This window comes from Anabrus simplex, chromosome 1, assembly GCF_040414725.1.
Source record: "Anabrus simplex isolate iqAnaSimp1 chromosome 1, ASM4041472v1, whole genome shotgun sequence".
In the NCBI taxonomy this organism is placed as follows: domain Eukaryota; kingdom Metazoa; phylum Arthropoda; class Insecta; order Orthoptera; family Tettigoniidae; genus Anabrus; species Anabrus simplex.
In genome coordinates this window covers 259,613,464-259,620,006 of record NC_090265.1, presented here as the reverse complement: position 1 = coordinate 259,620,006, position 6,543 = coordinate 259,613,464, and the positions used below count along the sequence as shown (strand labels likewise).

The following is a 6,543-nucleotide window of genomic DNA, read 5'->3' as shown; positions in this document are numbered from 1 at the left end:
TAAGGAAAATGTAGAAGAAGAAGAAGAAGAAGAAGAGATAACGACATGGAGGAATGAATGTTTTAAGACCCTCCTGTATATTTTCTCTACTTGTTCAGTCCTCCTTAAGAAGAAGAGGAAAAGAGAAATTACAAAGAATTACAAGAAGAGAAGAAGAACCATACGAAAGACGATTTTTTAAACTTCGTTTAGTGCAAATTTAAAACAGTATTATTCGCCGCGAATTGTGCTTCGGAATTATCTTTATTATTATGATTATTATTTTGTTTTAGTTGTACTGTGATTTCCGTGGAGCAGACTGGGGAGATGCGCATTGGTTCGAAAGGGGGGGGGTGGTGGCTGGTGAACCGACTTATTAGGATCAAGTAAATTTACTAAAATTTGAGAATATTTTATTTTCTCTCTTTACTGAATAAGGTAACGAACAAAAAAATAGAGCACTTTTGCCATCATCATCATCACCGTACGAATCGTCATCAACACTGTAAATACTATCCCTGCAATGCGGAAACTGCACGCTCGCGGGATACATGCTAGGAGGAATTAAAAGATAAAACGAAGAGAAGGAGAAGGGAATTTTAAGACCCGCTAAATCCTTCTTATTCTTCAATCTTCCTTAAGAAGTAGGGGTTGATAAGGAATAAGAAGAAGAGGGGTAAGAGAGGAGGAGAAAGGAGAATTTATGACCCTCCTGTATAGCATTCTCTTCTTGTTCTTCAGTCGTCCTTACAGAGAAAAGAAAAGAAAAGAAAAGAAAAGAAAAGAAAAGGAAAGAAAAGAAAAGAAAACTAGAGAAGTTAACATACGATCCGAGAGATGTTTATTTGGAAGGGTGTGGGCTGTGAAATTAGGGAAATGGTGAATGATTTTAAATCTTGCTTGCTTAGTAAGTCCACCTTGTCCACTAAGCTTGGGCTATTGCTATAGCATTAACCGTCTTGCCCCATGGAATGCCTATGGACTATGTCGGACCGTTACCACAATCAAAGGGGAACGGAAACAAATTCATTAATAATATTAGTAACAAAGCAGAAGAAGAAGAAGGGGAGGGGGAAGGAGAACTTTAGGACCCTTGTCACGCGACAAGGGTGCAATACATTACAGGCAATAAATACACAGAAACAACAAAACAAAACTTTAGACAAACAATCACTAATCTACGCCCCTTAAACTACTAACCACATACCCTTCTAATTTAGTGGCGTCACACAGGCGGATAACCATGCTATGGGCAACGCCACCCTACACTAAACAAACCATATCTACTATAAAACCACTAACTCCAGTACTCTAACTAATTTGGAGGCGCTGCAGAGGCGGTTAACCAGACCGTAAGCAGCACCACTCTTCACTACTCTAACTTGGTGTCGCAGTAGAGGCGGAAAGCCGGACCGTAAGCTGCACCACCCTTCGCTAAATCTAAAGTTATACTGCATACATCTAAAAACAAAAGCAAAAAGGAAAGCAACTGGCTGATCACGGCATCCCCTGGTAATGAGGGAACCCCTTCCACCCATGATGCCGCTATCAGCCACAGCCGTGGGTCAGATGACATACCCACCTAAACCTCTATCGCAATGTGTTCCTTCACATTCTTTGCGTGGCGAATCGCTGAGCTGGAACCCAGACCATCATGCAATTGCCCCGTCTACTAGTCTGCGTCGTCTTATTACACATTGCCTACTCCCTGCTGTTCCACCATAACCTCGGAACTATTATTATTATTGTGACGGAGAAATCCTTGGAGCAGAAAGAGGTGAAAGAAGGTGCTGGGTGGAATGGGTCTAACTACTATACCAAAAATTAACTTAAAACTTTAACATAGGTTACATTTCTTTTAGAATCTCAAACTTAACACACTTTTCACTTGGTGAACTAATAAAGTGACAGGTACAAATAGCCATCTTGAAACAATAACTGGAAAACCCCAGATTAGGGAATTTTACAGATCGGGGCTTCAAGCTCTTAGTTTACAAATTCTGAGATACCAGATCCGGTTTACAAAATTTTGCAAACTCTCTTATGTTTAGACAATTTAAGAGCACTTTGCTCCAACAACTTCACAGCCTTCCAGAGAAGCACCTCAATATTGCAGTTGAATTTAGGAAACACGGTAAAAGAGCTTACCTGTTCTCCAACTTTAACTAATCACTTACAGCTCGCTAAGGGCAAACTTACACAACCCCTTACAATATCTGGCCTCTCCAGGCACAATTTACAATTAACAAAAGTTAGTACGCAGGGGTATCTAATAGCCAACCTACTGGACCTTTGTGGAATAAGAATAACGGGTTAAATTAATGGCCCGAACACAAAATGAATGGACGCGTATACTCCTAGATATTGAAGAATAAAATCCTAACGGGGCTCCCGGCCCAGTGATACAGGGGCTAAGCCCAATCTACTGTGGTGACTCGAATGAAGGTTAATTTAATACATTACAGGAAAGAAAAACAGTCACAAAATCGTAGTCGCCTCAAACTAAGTTGAAGGGAACTCGAGATGGTGAAGCACTCTCTATCCGCGGTTTGCAGTTGAAAACTTTCTGAAATTTTACAAAAGCTGAACGAAAATTTACATTTCAGGAAAGGTTGGTTACATAATTAGAAATAAGGACCTTCCCCTCGTGTAAGTCTGCGGAGGTAGCTACAGAAAAATAAGTCTGGTGGTCATTACCTTGGCTGTTGGTCTGCTCGGTCTGTCTTAACACACACACACACACACGCGCGCGCGCGCGCGCGCGCGCGCACACGTTCGCACGCACGCACGCACGCACACACACAAATGTACTTTAAAGGTTGTTGTCTTCCCTATACCGCTCTAACGGAGGATGAACGATTTATCTTGTTTGGAAAATTCGTGAACTATCTCGGAAAAACTTTTTAATTTGAAGGTGCTCATTTTTTATCCGGATGGCCGCTTGTAGGGGGTAAAGGGTTGGAAATAGATGTATGCCGTCGCGGACATTTTTGTACAGCTTTTTACGCTCTACAATTCGTACGCTTACACCTTGGGCCTAACGCTGACAGTTCAGGCAGCGTAAGCGAAGAAAGCTTTCGGTCGCGACCTTTTCCCTAATCTCTTCTTAATTACTTTCTATTTGGCATTAAATCCATCATCACGCAGTGCACCCGTCCGGATTACATCACCCTGGAGTGGTTATCGTAATTTACGATACCACTTCACATCGCCATATGGGTCGCACCCGCACGCGGACTGCCCAGTTTGGTCGAAGCGGCGGCCGGGCGCTGGCGCTGTGGAGGCCATTTTGTGATCTGCCGGACCCCCTTAGTACCCTGAGATACTCGCCGCCCGATACACTGAGAGCGGCAGCTTGCCTGCCCGCGACTGCAATGCTGCGAGCCTCTGCACACCCAGTGTTCATGCTCATATGCGGCGCTCAGTAATGTTGGTAACCGCTCGCCCTTGCTCGGGCGTGAAAATGTAGCATCGTACGCCTCTCGTACGGTCCTGCCGACCTCGGCAGCGGTCGAAGTGGAGATGTGACGATGGATGGTGAAGGGACCCGATCCCTAGTGAAGGCCCGTCCGGCCGGGTGAGAGCCCGTGCTCGGCGGCCTATGAAATTTTAGTTGGCGGCCACTCGGTCGGCCAACGGAGCAAAGCAAGTCTGTGTCCCGCAGGCCGCACTCGTCGGCGGCGGGCTACGACGCTCGGTTTCGGCTCTCGAGCCAGCCAGCTCCCTGGTTGATCCTGCCAGTAGTCATATGCTTGTCTCAAAGATTAAGCCATGCATGTCTCAGTGCAAGCCAAATTAAGGTGAAACCGCGAATGGCTCATTAAATCAGTTATGGTTCCTTAGATCGTACCACTTTACTTGGATAACTGTGGTAATTCTAGAGCTAATACATGCAAACAGAGTCCCGACCAGAAGTGGAAGGGACGCTTTTATTAGATCAAAATCAATCGGTCGGCTCGTCCGGTCCGTTTGCCTTGGTGACTCTGAATAACTTTGGGCTGATCGCACGGTCCTCGTACCGGCGACGCATCTTTCAAATGTCTGCCTTATCAACTGTCGATGGTAGGTTCTGCGCCTACCATGGTTGTAACGGGTAACGGGGAATCAGGGTTCGATTCCGGAGAGGGAGCCTGAGAAACGGCTACCACATCCAAGGAAGGCAGCAGGCGCGCAAATTACCCACTCCCGGCACGGGGAGGTAGTGACGAAAAATAACGATACGGGACTCATCCGAGGCCCCGTAATCGGAATGAGTACACTTTAAATCCTTTAACGAGTATCCATTGGAGGGCAAGTCTGGTGCCAGCAGCCGCGGTAATTCCAGCTCCAATAGCGTATATTAAAGTTGTTGCGGTTAAAAAGCTCGTAGTTGGATTTGTGTCCCACGCTGTCGGTTCATCGCTCGTCGGTGTCTAACTGGCATGGTTCGTGGGACGTCCTGCCGGTGGTGGCGAGTCGAAAGCGCGCGGCCGCCGTGGTTATCCGCGTGCGGTTCCTGCGCGCCGTAGGCGGACCCCGATGAAATCCTACCGCGGTGCTCTTCATTGAGTGTCGAGGTGGGCCGGCACGTTTACTTTGAACAAATTAGAGTGCTTAAAGCAGGCCGGCTGCGCCTGAATACTGTGTGCATGGAATAATGGAATAGGACCTCGGTTCTATTTTGTTGGTTTTCGGAACCCGAGGTAATGATTAATAGGGACAGGCGGGGGCATTCGTATTGCGACGTTAGAGGTGAAATTCTTGGATCGTCGCAAGACGGACCGAAGCGAAAGCATTTGCCAAGTATGTTTTCATTAATCAAGAACGAAAGTTAGAGGTTCGAAGGCGATCAGATACCGCCCTAGTTCTAACCATAAACGATGCCAGCTAGCGATCCGCCGAAGTTCCTCCGATGACTCGGCGGGCAGCTCCCGGGAAACCAAAGCTTTTGGGTTCCGGGGGAAGTATGGTTGCAAAGCTGAAACTTAAAGGAATTGACGGAAGGGCACCACCAGGAGTGGAGCCTGCGGCTTAATTTGACTCAACACGGGAAACCTCACCAGGCCCGGACACCGGAAGGATTGACAGATTGAGAGCTCTTTCTTGATTCGGTGGGTGGTGGTGCATGGCCGTTCTTAGTTGGTGGAGCGATTTGTCTGGTTAATTCCGATAACGAACGAGACTCTAGCCTGCTAAATAGTCGCATCCGGTATCCGTTCGTGCTACCGGCGACAACACATCTTCTTAGAGGGACAGGCGGCTTCTAGCCGCACGAGATTGAGCAATAACAGGTCTGTGATGCCCTTAGATGTTCTGGGCCGCACGCGCGCTACACTGAAGGAATCAGCGTGTCCTCCTAGTCCGAAAGGACCGGGCAACCCGTTGAACCTCCTTCGTGCTAGGGATTGGGGCTTGCAATTGTTCCCCATGAACGAGGAATTCCCAGTAAGCGCGAGTCATAAGCTCGCGTTGATTACGTCCCTGCCCTTTGTACACACCGCCCGTCGCTACTACCGATTGAATGATTTAGTGAGGTCTTCGGACCGGTGCGCGGGATCTGCTTCGCGCAGTTTCCGATGTGTCTGGAAAGATGACCAAACTTGATTATTTAGAGGAAGTAAAAGTCGTAACAAGGTTTCCGTAGGTGAACCTGCGGAAGGATCATTACCGAAATTGTTTTTAACAAAAAACATTTCGAGAAGGAGGAGTCGGACGGCCCCGCGCGGTCCTCTCCTCCGGCGAGGCTCCCTCGAGGAGCGAGACTCCTGCCGAGCCCGCTGTTGCGAGCTCAGGCGAGTCCTGTTCGTACTGTGTAAGCGGCGGCCCCGGCCGTCGCCGACAGGGGGAGTGTCGCGGTCCGCGTCTCCCACCACGCAGACGTTCGGCATTGGGTACCTACCTCCTCGCTCAGTGGAGGGTACCCGTCGCGGCTTCGGCCCGGCGGGAAGGTTTTAAATGAACGCCACGCCCATGCTCGAAACACTTACTTAGCTCTGTGACGAGAAACCTTTCGCAATCTCTCTTACCTCCACTTATAACACAAATAACTCTAATCACTCTAAGACCAACCTCCAACCACCTTTCAGCCAACCTTCATTATATCACCAATCTGAATAATTAATCACTCTTAAATAACTCCAAACAACCTCATCATCGTAATCACTCTTACATACCACCAAATCAATCTCTTACACCTCACGTCCTATATCTCAACCATCCTTCCTTATTACAAATAACAGTACAATTCCACCATTAACTTGCTTACTCTTAGCCACCACCATTCCAATCTCATTTGAACTTAAGCCACACACTACACATCGACCATATTTTACATACCATCAACCATAACCACTTACAAGCATCAATAATCATCTTACCATTCATAATCACAAATTAATTCCATCCCTCCAATTCAGTCTCATGTTAACTTATATGCACAACTACCCATAAACCTCCTATTTTTACTTAGCTTTCTTGCTTCTTGTTACTATGCCTTCATCACTATTGGCTTTCTTACCCCACAGTTCCTTTAGAGTTAGGCTCTTCCCTTTAATCATAGTCTCTCTTCTTTTAGCTCTCTCCCAC

The 6,543-nt window shown here is 47.0% G+C and overlaps 1 non-coding gene across 1 annotated transcript; it reads left to right on the top strand.

Annotated features, from left to right (window-relative positions):
• Positions 1 to 3,700: 3,700 nt before the first annotated feature.
• On the top strand, positions 3,701 to 5,625 carry LOC137497191 (small subunit ribosomal RNA). The gene has a single exon (XR_011017726.1). It is a non-coding gene; the product is annotated as a small subunit ribosomal RNA (ribosomal RNA).
• The last annotated feature ends 918 nt before the right edge of the window (positions 5,626 to 6,543 follow it).